General features: G+C 45.1%; 1 long non-coding RNA gene across 1 annotated transcript in view; it reads right to left on the bottom strand.

The window, feature by feature from the left end:
* The window catches only part of LOC140214192 (uncharacterized), a 102,595-nt gene extending 91,658 nt beyond the window's left edge, over positions 1-10,937 (bottom strand). Inside the window, exon 1 of the long non-coding RNA XR_011891107.1 lies at positions 10,500-10,937. This is a non-coding gene — a long non-coding RNA (uncharacterized lncRNA). The remainder of the gene's footprint in view (positions 1-10,499) is intronic.
* Between the last annotated feature and the right edge of the window lie 3,414 nt (positions 10,938-14,351).

The raw sequence follows: 14,351 nt of genomic DNA, 5'->3' as shown, positions 1-14,351 counted from the left end.
AGCACAAAAAAAAAGTGCTTCTACGAATTAAGTACCGAATGCGTTTAGTTTTTCTCAACGTGTAATATTTTCAGCACATTTTTAACGTAGAAGAAAAAATGCATATAGAATTCTAAATCCCGTGTGTGAAAGTGAAATACACGCGTTCTGGAGCAGGGCCGAAATGGACACCTGCATAATGACCCTTGAATTGTTTAACCACCGCAACATTCTTTCAAGAAAATAAAATCAATTTAAATTACGGGGTTTTACGTGCCAAAGCCACGATCTGATTATGAGGCACGCCGTAATGGGGGATTTGTGAATAATTTGGGCCACCTGGGGTTCCTAAAGACGTGCCTAAATCTCAGCAGCGTGGTGTTTTCGCGTATCGCAAGAAAATCAATAAAGCTGATAACTGTGAAACGTTAATCCACTAGGTTTGTGTGCTTTATAAACACCAACAAAACGGCATTGCATCGGGCGTTATTATGTCGTGATTTATTGATTTATTACGCTGAACTAGTGCCTATGGCGCAGCATTTGTTGGTATTACAGAGTAAGCGAACAATCGGGAAGTCAAAATATTTGAATGTTAGGAGAATCACAACTGCCAGTAAACATTATAAGCAATAATTCCATCGAATATGTCTGCGTCATTTAGAAGCACGCATAGGACGACATTATAAGTACAGTGATTCACCCTGCATGCTTTATTTTACGAGTACGGAAAACAAGCTCACATGCATTTTAATTTGTCGGTCAGTGAATATTCATCATCCTAAATGGTCGTTTCGTGGAGCCAAGATCATTGATATATCAGAAGAGAAATCAAGAACACACGCGAAAAGCCGTGGCATTAGTCTTCGCAAAGTAGTCTTCGCTTTAATATTCACCTAAGTACGTTTTACTTAATTTTTTTTTGCAGTGCCCCAATATACCGGACACAAAGTGCGCAGGTAAAGAACTTCAGGGAAACGCATCCTCTACTTTTATCCTGCGACTAGAAATAGCGATTTCGGCTAAGAATAAAAATTCTTACTACCAAATTAATTGCGCTGAAGTCTTTTTAAGCGTTTCGTAGTTAAAGCAAAATAACATAAAATGTAAGTAACACGCATAAACACGCATCTGAGTTTAGTTAGCTACCGTCAAACAGGTGTCAACGTAATTTCGAGGCCGATACACGAGCTCGTGCTTGCTTAGACATGTTGGCAATCTTGGGCCGTATGACGTAAACCTATTGCTATCTGCTTTTATACCCCTCTCCTGACGTCAAATTTACGTAACCAACAACACAAGCTTCAGGCGGTGACCTGCAGCATTGTCTGAAGAGCCCAATCAAATGTTCAAAATGAATAACATTGCCTACATTGAGCGGTTTTTCTTATCTAATTGGCTATCAAAAAGCGAGGAGTACGCTCAAGTAGAGAGGCTTTCGATGGGGCTGATCCAGCGCAGTGAATATAGATAACCGTATAAGGGCAATGGTGCTGGCATCCGCGATTGGTCCGCTTCCCCTTACTTAGCTTGAGGTGGCTGGTCGAAAATCGCGGTGGCGTGCAACGGAAGGGTAGGATTGGACTATAGGTTAGGAATGCCGCTAAAACGGATACTCAGCAGAGTTGGCAGTGGTACCGGATACGTGCCGAAAAGGGCTCGATAATGCAAAGAGGTTTATTATACGGGAATAAATCCACGCTCTCGGACAGGTGCAAGTAGCCAGTGCCTGAGCGCTTGCTGAGCAACCATCTTCTACTCACATGAGAACGGGGCAGTCTCCGGGTATTGAGAAAACAAATTAAGTTTTGTTCGGCATATTAATGCATCTCTAACGCCGTCAGTTCTCGTGGTTTTACGACATCGCGTGGCAGACAGACGAAGTGGCCGCTGGGCGACAGCGTTTGGCCAATAGCAGAGGGCTAACGGCGAAATGTTCGGTGTAATCATGCATAATCAGCTTGTGCTCGTCATGTCTGACGCGGAGCTGTCGCGGTTTTGTGACGTCGCGTGACAGACAGGCGAAGTGCCGGTGGCCCGAAAATGTATTGACCAACCGTGGAGGGCTGACTACACAATTGGAATAGAAACGTTTGCAATAGCTTTACGTTACAGCGCCCCTTATTGCGATCTTACTAGACTCCTGGTAGCTTTGCTTTCCGCCTGATCTACGCGGTATAGATGCCTGTACCCGTGCTTATCTGGCTGGCGCGATGTGTACCGGCCCAGTGGAATTAACGCTATAGCTGTACGTTAAGACGCGCCGTTTTTTAAGAACGTCGATAAACAGACTGAGGCAAATGCTGCAAGCTAGTGTTGCTTCGTTTTACTCTGGAGGCGAAAAAATTGTACACGCAGAATCTCCTCGGGGAGTTGTCTGAATAATGCTTACGCATACCGTGGTATAACGTCATGGTGTCGAGCGGTCGTGCGCTGGTGCCTTCAGTTTAATCGCGACAACGACCGTGAAAGAACCGTGAAACGGAGAACCGCGGTTTCAACACCGAAATGTTGAGTTACACCCTGCACGAGACGACGTAGCAGAGGCCGGAAGCATGCCCTCTCCTGACGCGCGCGGGGCACGGGAGTCAGGAGAGGGAGGGGTAGCTGTTCTCCGGCGGCCGCTAGGGTGTCCCGATGTCCTCCTCACCCGCCGCTCCGTACAGAGTGGAGACAACCGCGGCGTCTACTACGGCGTTGGCCACGTGAATCGCGGACGCCGTATGAAGACGCCGTAGGGACGCATTGCCGGCGCTCGTGTGTATTGAACGCGATCTGCGAACTGGCGAAAATGTGCGCCCCAGTGTGCCTCATCTTGAAAGCGATCTGCGATGTTTGGAGAGTGTGCGTATTGCCTGTAGATTGGTACGCGCTGTGCTTTCCACGTTTTGTTTGCGCTGAAGCGCCTGATGCACGAAGATCAATTCGCTTGCTGCTGTCGCGATTCCCCCCTCCAGCATTTTGACAGCGAGTTTCCGCGCTAATCGAGCGAGATGTGTTCACGTTTACCTGTGCGTGCGTGACACCGTGCTTGTTAATTTGGTTAAAACAGGTTGGGGGGCTTGTTGGTTTCAATCCATGATAGAATGTGCTAGCGCGCCTGAACAACAACGTACAAAACAGCCGAAACACAAAGACAGCGCTGTCTCTGGGTGTCTGCTTCTTTCTACGTCCTCGTTCAGTCACGCTTACATATTCTATCATTGTTAACTTTGTTAGTTAGCGAATGTTTATAGTTTACACGGTTGCTTAAACTACTATCCTTACAGTGTAATATGGTTTACACCCTTAGAACTAAAAAGGGTGTAAATGTATCTATAACTGACAACCTTAGGGTGTCGGTTATCTAAATCACGCCCTTATGGTGTGAGTTAGACACATTTACACCCTTTTTCACTTTTAAGGTTGTAAATTATTTTACAGTGTACTTCCTACAGCTTTCCAATTATTTGCTATTGCAATCGGTGCGTCACCTTCCGGGCGAAACTGCGACATTTTTTCAATTGTTGTGAGCGGCTTGGCGTACTTCAAACGTCAAGGCATTCGCCTTGGCTTTGGTGGCGTGGCACACATTCTTCATCACATATGCCTGACGTAACATCGTCCAATCCTAGCAGCGTTTCTTGCCTTTTATATAAATGGCCCATGGTTGGCGATACTCTTTCTCTTTGTGGTCAAAACATGCTATAGAACGGAAGTAACATCCCTTGAGCAAAACGCGCTCGTCATCTTTCATTGTGAAACAACTGTTTGGTCGCTAAATCTTTTGGGCACCTGTGTTTTCTTTTCTTCTACGCGTAGGTTCTACACGTGAGACGATTGAAGGACTGCGTTCAGGGGGCAGCACAGCGTTTCGCCAAACAAGCGGCCGCTGAAGCATGTCTAAATCCTCGCAAGCTGCCGTCACCAAACGTGCACCCGACATTGTCAGCACCGACTGGGACTCGCTGAACATCCCGTGCACCAAGAAGGATGGTGCCAGCTGCAGCCTAATGAAACAGCGCCATGACTTGAACAAGATCCTTCGAGGTGCTTGCCTAGAGCTTGGGGAAGATGGGCTAGGAGTGAGCAGAGGTGCCGTCCTAACCGAGTGTGGCCAGGCACGCGCTTGCGGGTACGGTGCACACGGCGCCGAGCAAGTCTTGCGCGAAGCGAGGGCACTGGATCTCGCCGAGCGTCTACTCGCCGAGCATCGCTGCATCACAGCGATAAAATTCAGTACCATTTGGATGGGTCGCGCTTCCATGCGTGCAGCAATAAATCGCAATCGCTTTTTGAAAAGGATTACCATCTGCCGAAGTATTATATTATCACCTCGCGACGACGCTATCTTGCTCGAAATGCTCAATCCTATCCCACAGCGCGGAAATGTCACCCTCAAGGTCAACGAGTTCCAGGAGGAACGGGGAGTCGACGTGGCCGTGCCTCGAAGGTCACTCGGCTTAGGCATGGATCATGTGACAACACTCGACGTGTCAGAGGTTCATATGACCGATACCCATGCGTGCTGGCTGCTCCGGGAGCTCACTGAAAACAAGAGCATCACCGAACTCGGTGTCTCACACTGCGTGTTCGGCTACCGCGACGAAGCCTCCAACGCGCTGTTCGCCAGATACCTCGCCAAAGAAGACTGTGCGCTGCGAAAACTGACCCTCAAATCGGCGATCATTTACGACAGAGGGTTGGCCCTGGCCCTGAGGGAAATCGTCGATGCAGTCTGCAAGATGAATGCTCTGGAGGAACTCAATGCAGACATCGTCACGGCGCGCGGAGCATTGTAAGTATAGCTTAAATTGCATTACGAACCGACGGTATATCAACAGTGAATTTCCCAGCAAATATTACGGGACTTTCGCTGCTTCGCCTTGTAATGCCTAACATGTGATATAAGAACATTTGGAGCATCATACTTAGCGTTAAATGTAATTTAATGGGCACACTTTAACGCAATGCCTACATTACTGTATTTCAAAAGCTGAATCGAGCTTTTGAATTGTTGATAGTTCAGCGAACAAATTATTAATTGTATATTTGCCGCAGGGTTTATTTAAAATAAAGATTTTTGGAACGAGATCGGTCTTCATGGCTTGAAATAAAAGGGCACATATTGTTTTATACAGGGTGTTTCAGCGAACACTTTCAGAATTTTTTACACGTTGCCTGTGACAGATAACTCAATTCTAGTTTTTGACCTGGTCTACACTATGCGGCGGACACTACTTGCACAAGAAATTCAAATCCATAATCGACTAATTAACAAGAATTCATTAATTACCTTCTAGTAAATTATCTTATGACCCACATTGCAATTTAAAAATTCCAGCAGTGGATTCGCAAGGCGGTCCACTTGGAACGAATCCTCAGGACGACACCAGTTTCGAGATATAAATTCCCGAACTTCACGAAGAACTGCATTGGCTTTCAAGCTACTTGTGTGCTTCAGTGCATGAAACGACGTTTCCTTAACAATTTAACTGGAACGCCAATGCATTTCTTCGCAAAGTTCGCAAATTTATATATCGAAACTTGTGTCATCTTGAAAATTCGTTGCAAGTGGATCCGCCTTGGGAATTCCACGGCTAGAATTTGTAACTTGCCCTACGGGCCATGATGTAATTAGTTAAAACTTAATCAGTGAATTTTTATTGATTTGTTGATTTTGCATCCCAATTTTTTGAGCAAGTATTGTCCATCGTTTCGTGTAGACCAGCTCATGAACTAGAATCGTAATATCTGGCACAGGCAACATCTAAATATTTTTGAAAGTGTTCGCTGAAACGACATGCATTTCCTTGATGTCTTACAATTGGAAATTAAGTGCTTATGGGCGCGCTTTATATCACTGCGAGTTTATTTATTTTCTTGGACTTTGTAATCACATTCGTTTAGATTGCCATTGGTGACGTGTATTCAAGTTCCTGTTTTATTCGACACTCTAGACAATAGCAGTGAATGGTCATTAGCCAAAATTGAACTTGCTCTTAAAAGGACACGAATACGCTCTTTTTAAGTGATTATGATTACGTATCGTTTTCAAATGACTGTTGGTAATTGCGAAGGGAAATGATGAGCACCACCAGAGGAAAGGCCAAACTTGGTTCTGGTTTAATCTTGTGCCGGAACCTCAGCCCCTCATTTCAACATTACCTCATGCATATCAAAATGCTATCTTTTGTTTGGGCCATCTTATTAACGAGACGGTTGTCGACACCTTGTGGATCTTTTGGAATATAATGTGCTCCTTATTTCTTGAAACATAAATTGTCTTCTACACGTTCAGAAACGTCGATTTTAGTTTCTTGCAATACAATGTATTGGAGCTCTAAATAGCTTTTTTACTTGAGACAAAATTTTTCAACAAATTGCTTTTTTTCTCCCCATGTGTTTCCAGCATGAGTACGGTGACCCTCTTTGCCGAAGTCATCACACGGAGTGCCACACTACGGCGGCTGAGACTACCTTCAACGCATTGCGAATGCCTTGCGACATTCTCGAATTCAACTCTCCAGCTTCCGGATCCCCAAGCCGCGAAGTGCATGGAGTCCTTGTGCCAAGGCCTGCAGAAACCGAGCTTGACGCTCAGCCGGCTCTGCATCGACATGCGGATTTTCGGAGAAGAAGAGTGCCACGCCTTCTTCCGTGCAGTTGCGGACAACAAGACACTGAAGATGGTGGTTGTGAACACCTTGCCCTGCATGGTCCGACTCGACAGAGTCTCCAAAATTATCCTGGAGCGGGGACTCAATGACCGCGTTGTCGTCAAGGGACAATGCGCGCACGACAACACCAGACAGCTGCAGCAATGCCCGCAAATCTGCAATGCAACAGTCGATGCGGAGATTCCAATTGCCAACGTCCCGCGCTCAATTATCCCATCATTAGGTGTTGTCAGTGGTTGCCATCACATAACTTCACTGCAGGTTGATTGCTATAGCTGCAAACCCAATGAATATTCCGCCTTGACAGCATGTATAATGGGCTCTACCGCGCTCACAGAAGTAGACATACACCTGATTCCCACGCGTGTCCTTCGGACAAGCCCGGCGCTTCGGGAAGTAGAGGGAGAACTGGTGTCAGCTCTCGCTTCTAACATCAAGCTAGTCAGCGTCAACATCATGGGTTTGCAGCTGTCCTACGACGACTTGAACGTACTCGCGCGAGGCGCTAGCAGGAGCCTCAGCCTCACCGAATTCACCGCGACTCCTGCGTGCATCTTTTACAAGAGGTATGAAAACGAGAGCTGTCCTGTACATGTGACCCGAGCGTCCCTCAAAGCATCCGAGGACAAGGACGGCGTGCTGGCTGACATCATGGTACGACTCTGCACTATTTCTTTTTTTTTTGTCTGTTCGCCATAACAAGGAAAGTGATAACCTACTAAAGACAGCGCCCGCAGAGGACTGTCCACATTGAATATTCTAAGAAAATTACTAGGCGGAACTCTTGATTGTCATTAGCATATTGCGTCATAAACGCGACCATTATCGATGATCTGCGCATGTGCACTGTGACAAATACCATTGCTTTGAAGACTGTGAGTACTTGCAAATTTAGAAAGCGAGATGCTGTCATTAAAGTCGTCACAAGAATGCTCAATGCCACAGGAAGGCGCATAGAAATGTAACTATTATCCATGATTCACATGTCAGCTGAATGATGAACTCGCCAGAGTGCCCTGTGGGAGACTCCGTAAGACTTACGGAATTAATCTTGGTACCGACTAGTCGTACAGTAAGCTTCGCTGGGTCGTTGACACATTGACTGCGACACACTGCGCCTTTCTTTGCCTGCAACTTTTAAACCAATGCAATGCATCGTTAAGTCTCCCACATGTAAAATAAACCTCCGATATTTAATGAAATTGGACTAGATTTTCCTCTTTCGTTCACGTAAAGACGCTTGTTCGAGGTATGCGAGTCGAGCATGACCGAACCACCAGAAAACGCTACTGCGAGAGAGGGGTCAAGTGCTCGAAGCTGGGTGCAGCAGGACGATTATTTTTGATGCGAAACGCTTCACTACGCTAGTCAACACCCCCGCTTCGCGCGAGCCGGGCATGTCGGAATTGGCTCCGTAAGCGTGTTCGGAGTCGGGGATCGTGGCCATCGCGGGCTCCGTCGCCCGAGTTTTCGTCGCTGCGATGCGTGACGTCACTGCCACTGCCGCGCGCTATGCGTCATCGTTTGACGTTCGCCGCAAGCGCGTGTTTATCGCGGAGGCCGACTATATAACCGCTTGCCAGAGAATAGGCGTGCGCATTGAACATGGAAGGAGAAGAGAGGGATACCACCGATACAGAGAGCTGGGTTTAGGGCTGTACCGAAATCGCAAGACCATGTGCCCAACAATGATGAATATGAAGTTTAATAATCCTGCATAACTTATGGCATATATCACTGATAAGCAATTTGCATAACTACACAAGGTACACGTATAGCATAACCATCAGCTAACCGAAGCATATCCACAAGTTAAACCGTACCGATCATACTGGAATCTGAACTCCGTGCCACTGGAGCAATGTATATTGCACAGCAAAACGCGCTAACCACTAAGTAATCGCGAAACATCGATGCTAGATAATTAGCGCAGGACTTCACGCTGATTCTCAAAGAAGTGAAAAGGGGTTATGCATTTTAGTAGGCGTGAAGGAGCAGCATTGTAGTGCACGAGGATAAGATTTCGTGGGCATTAGAAAACAATGTGTTCTTGACAAGATTGCGGTGGTGTCCTTCTCGCGATTTCCCTTGTTGTCATGCTCATGAAAATGGCGGCGGCACAAAAGACGCTCTACATGACAATGATGATGATAAACTAAGGTACACAGCCACGATAGAAGATCCGCCGAAATTTAAGGTTGTTGGTGGAAAACAACTTGGATATGAATCGTCAAAGTCGGTGCTCGACAGCCACGTCTAAGCGTCAAACGTCGCACGCATATCTCGTATTTCGCTGCTGGCATCAGTTGTTGTCAAAGATGCTGGCTCCAAACGCTACTCGAAATCTCAGGCGGGAACTTCGAAACGAGTCACCGAGACTTAAAACCATGAAGCGCTCTAAAAGCGCAACGATTCCTACACCGGCGTACTACAGGCTGATACAACAGCTGAATTAGTGAAACGATGGAAGGATTCCCCAAATTGACAAGTCATTTAGAAAGCCACGCTGGGGTGACTAGACGTTGCCCTAAAGCTTTCTGCTAAAGAACGAAGGAAATGCGAACTGTGCATCTTTTACACAAAACATAAAAAAACACAATAGCTTATAGAAAAAAAAACAAAATATTTGTAGTTAGTTAGAATTTAATAACATGTTCGGCGTCACGTAACACGTGATCTTAGGTGAGTAGGCACGTGGCTAATAAACTTTCGCACGCTACCTAATGAGATGAATGTTGCCAGGTTCGAGACCCTCCACAATGAGCAAAAAAAAAAAAATAAGGGATGTTAAACATCCGTACACAATGAGTGGCGCTGGCTAACACTCCTACGGCCGTAGATCTAGTAAATATGGATACCCAAGTTAGTGGCCGGATTGATAAGCGTGGCTGTATCAGAATTTGTAGTACAACGCACGCGTATTGCTGGCGTTGTGGGTCCAGCTACCAACGGCGAAAAGTTACTGTTTCCACCGCTTTAATTTCCCTTTTTCTTGATTATTGTGCACATTTCAACGGCTAATTTTCCCAATGCCTTCGCCTTCCCAATATATATAAATATATATATATATAAATATATATATATATATACAGAGAGAGAGAGGATACGCGCTAGGCAAGAGAAGTACCCATTCGTTGGAGACACGATTCATGACAAGTGTTTTTCACTAAACGGCGAATGCTTCAATTTACGTAGGTCTTGAATGGGGTTGCATCGGCCTAATCTTTAATTACACTACCATGCTATCGTGTCAGCAGATGCCGAGTCTCGCGGCCCACTGCATTTGCAACGAGGCTTGTGTTACGCACTACGGCTATCACGATGTGACAACACGCTCGTCAATCACGTCGAATGCTTGCGTCATCTGCACACATGCCAAAATTTTGCGAACGAATATATTACGTACTTTGGTGGAGTGAACAGATCGGGAAATTAGAAAGCAACACTTGGAATCTGCTCGCACAGCGGTGATTGGAGATCGCTGTGAGAGACCTTCATCCTGCAGATGACGTAAGAATATACCGATGATGATGATGACGATGATGAAGGCGATCTTCCTGCACCCATAATGGCCTTCACCCGTAATGTTTGTTTGCCCTATCTGAAATCCTGCGGTCGCACTAGATGGCGCTTAACGTTAAAATGCTGATAATCACGTTGCGTAGACTTCACATCGGCATTGTACGAGTTTATTTCTGCGACGAAGCAAGCGATGCTGTGATCGAGACGACGCGTGACGTTTTTATTGTATATGCACGGCTACCTTCAATTTCCTTATCGCTTCGCACGCGCTATCCGCTTGAGTTCCGTTTTCGCGTGCACTACAGAAGTGCTTGGAACGTTTTACTTTCGCAGACTTACCTTTCTCTGGCTTTACCAACCGTGGCTCTTTTCTGTACACGCAGGAAGTGGCCAGGAAGAACGCATCCGCCGTCTTGGACGCTGCAGACTTCGTGCTGGGCGAACAAAATGGCGTCGAGGGGGCCCGCGCCGTCGAGCTGATGCGTGATCACCCACGTCTCCTCGAAATGATGATGGAAGATGCTGACGTCACTAAGGCCGAAGCCAAGAAGAGGATCCGCAGCGCCCTGGTTCGCGTCCGCAGCAGTAGCATTGACGAATTTATGAGAATGACTGGCGTCGTCAAGGAGGCGGTGCAGTGCCTCAGTCATCCCGGTGCCAGGAGGCTTCAGCTCGCCGACATTGGCCACGACTGCTGGCTCCACATTCGAAGTTTCCTGAAGATAGCGGACGTCCTGTCACGTTGAGCCACTCTAGGTCAGTGAAAACAATCTAGCGGCTTTATTTACGCCGTTTGCATGGGGTCGGTTCTTGAAGGAATAGGTCGTTTAACACCGCACGACGAAAGTGAATGTGGCTGCCTATAAAAAAAAAATGAAAATAACACGTTTTCTTCGTAGATTGCTGAAAAGGAATTCGACAGTAACTTGCGAAGAAGTTGTTAAGTTTGTCAGCTTCCTGCTACGAGCATCATTGGCATTATGACCTAATTGTAAAGCTGAGATTGATTTTTCCTTGTGCAAGAAATTTGCTTTGATAGTATAAAACGCACAAGCTCAGGAGGCGCATATATCGTAAATATTCAATATCTTCTTCCATAGTATTTCAGTCACATGGGGGATCAAAACAATATTAGCGTCCTGTTTATACCTTTACTTCTTTTCATTCACCATAATATAACTGATAAGGACATCGCTGACAACCAGATTGGTCCCACATGGTCAGCTTTCTTATTCATTGATAACTCTACAGGCGAGAGAGTACATACCGAATGTCTTAGGCATGTGCTATATAAAAACATACCAACAGCGCTAAACGTACCGAGAACATGTTTGATAATAGCTGGTCTACAGACTGCATTAGGTTTCATTTCTCGGGATATATGTGTAGCGTGACGTCATAACGCAGAATATTGGCACAGGGGATGCGAACGTCGCGACGGCACCGTCACGTGTTCTCTCGGTGCTCTCTCGTGCTACCACACAGGGTCGCGCAGCGAGTAGCTGTGTAGGACATCATTAGGCATTTTATATATTTTTATTTTCCATAAATTAACTTGCTAATGGCCTTCTCATTTTCGTGACGCCTTTATCTTGAAGGGACGCAAATTAGCACAAGTCAGAGGGAAAAAATGGAAGTGAAAAGGGCGAGTTGGTGGTCGTTCATACTTTTTTCTTGCTCTGTGTATATAGTACAAAAAAAAAAAAAGAGTCCGCAAAAAACGAAGATAATTATAATGCGCAAACTTAAACTACCGTCAATACTGTCATGACACACAGACACAAATGCAACATATAAGGTTCAATTGGAAGATAAGAATTCTGCAATAGATATTTCATTCGTAGCTAAAGCAGGGTTTTTGTAAGCTACAAAGTTATGAAATATCACGACCTCTTATTTTGAATGAGTTATTTTCGACACAACCTGCAGTGTGACATTGAGACGACTAAGGGTATGCACACATTTACATCATTTTCGCTTCCTCGTTGTGCTGTTAATGCTAATCAATAAATGTTACCAATGTCTGCTTCACTCTACAGTGTTCCGGAGCAGAGCGTGGCACACTGAGGGGAGAGGAAACCAAGCTGGCTCCTCCTGCTGGCGTCGAAGTGCGGCTGTGAAGAGGGGCTGTTACGTTCCAACAAATAGGGCTCGGTTGTGCGCCTCTTGACTTTTCCCACTTGTTACATCGCCGACCCAGGATGCTGTTAGGAAGCCACTGAACACCGTTTGCCATCGCCGATGTGGAAGTGTTTCAGCGTCAATGTAATGTGTTTTGAGGTGGTGGCGTTGAAGCAGTGGAGGAGGCGTCCGGTCGTTTTCCTCGTGTTACTTCACGTGACATGAATGGCGATTGGAGTTTGCTTGACACGTTCCAATTTTGGAACGATGGCGGCGTGCCCATCTTTCTTTATTGACCCTGATTTCAGTGCTGAAACAAAGCTTAGATGTATATCTCTCTCTCCCGATACTACGTTCAGCTGTTGTTTTAATTTGCATGGTGCACTTCGGAGCGAGTGATTTGCGGTACTTATTAGACGCTAGTGTTCTGCAAAGTAATGTCCATGGTTTTATTGCGGTAATTAGTTACATGTATTAACGCGGACGTGTGTCTTTCAGCGTGTCTACCACCATGTGTTCGAGTGCAGAGAGCAATCTTATACTTTTGCATTACCCTGTCCGTAAAATGTCAACTTTCACGCATTCAGAGTTGCGTTGTATAATTGTAATCCTCATGCCTGATGAAAGTAAGAAATAATCCATGCGTGCTTCCGCAGTGCAGCCCCAGCTAGCATTAAGAGCTGAAATCAGTTCGCTACCAACACTGAATGTGAGAGACTGGAGGCAAAAACGCGAATGTATTTGAACTTGAACGTGACGGAGTTTCGTTTATTTCCATCAACAGATTCTCATTCGCTTTTAAGAGGAAGCTTTAGCTCGGGTGCTCCTATCTAAATACATGTAAAAGCAAACTTCGTTTTTCTTGGCAACCACTGCGCCAAATTTGACGAGGTTTGTTGCATTTAAAATAAAAACGTTAAATAAAATGTCGCTTTCGAATTTTTGAGTTAGGTCGTCAATTTTTCATTAAAAATTGGCAAAAATCAAAAATTTTCAAAAAACGAAACTATCAAGTTTACAACTCTGTAACTCAACAACAAAAAATTATAATACAATTTTGTGAATTGCATGTAACAGCACATCTAAAGCGGACAAAATTGATATGTCACGCATGATTATAATGACATTTGATAATGGGAAATTACAACTTTCGCAAAACACTTGCAACAAACGTAACAAATTCAGGTAAGATGTAAAATGACATATTGAATTTCTCCGCTTTGAATGATCTATTCAGTGCCGCTTACAGAACTACGATATTATATGTCTATGCAGAGCTATGAATTTGTAAACTTCGTTCTTCCATTTTTTTCAAACGGTGAAATAGTTGAAAATCATTTTAAGAAAATTTATCTTTCTCTTTTAAATGCAACAAATTTCATTAAAATCGGTCCAGGGGTTATCACATAAGAACGTTTTTGCATTTTACATGTATTTGAATAGGCTGCGTCGGAGTTTGGTCGGAGCTAAAGCTTCCTCTTAAAGCATTGTATTTAAGTTTCTTTTTACACCGTGGAAACGTCAAGTATACAGTAACACGCACTCGACATAGCCTGTCAGGTATAGTTATATTATCGCACTCATTACCTCGGTACCTAATGCTACATCGACAGTCAGAAGGCGTTTCGTTCTTGAACTAGAAATATAACAGTATGTATAAATCTGATCTCTAACCACGTGTGCATACTACTGCGGTGGAACTCAACGGACAGTTAGCTTCCCAGACCGAAAATAGTAGTGATGGTATGTACAGCCATGATCGAGATTGCCTAACTCTATTACGATGACATATTCACAGTGGATGTTGACGGCATGTAAATGGGGGGCGGAGGGCCGTGAAAACCTAGGCGCACTGACAATTTTAGTAATTTTGCCACCGTAGAGTGAGTTTTATTCAGACAGGAACCACTCACCTTGTGTTAGTAGCAGAATGTCATAGCCACAGTGGTACGTGAATGAACTGGAGAACAAGTTCGTTGTCGACAGATTTGTGGTTTTGTTGCCTGTAAGTAAAGATTGCAATAAATGAGCTTGTCATGGCAAAAAGGCTGTTTGTGGCCATTTAATAAA

Source organism: Dermacentor andersoni, chromosome 11 (assembly GCF_023375885.2).
Source record: "Dermacentor andersoni chromosome 11, qqDerAnde1_hic_scaffold, whole genome shotgun sequence".
Lineage (NCBI taxonomy): Eukaryota > Metazoa > Arthropoda > Arachnida > Ixodida > Ixodidae > Dermacentor > Dermacentor andersoni.
This window is presented reverse-complemented; position numbering and strand designations above follow the sequence as displayed.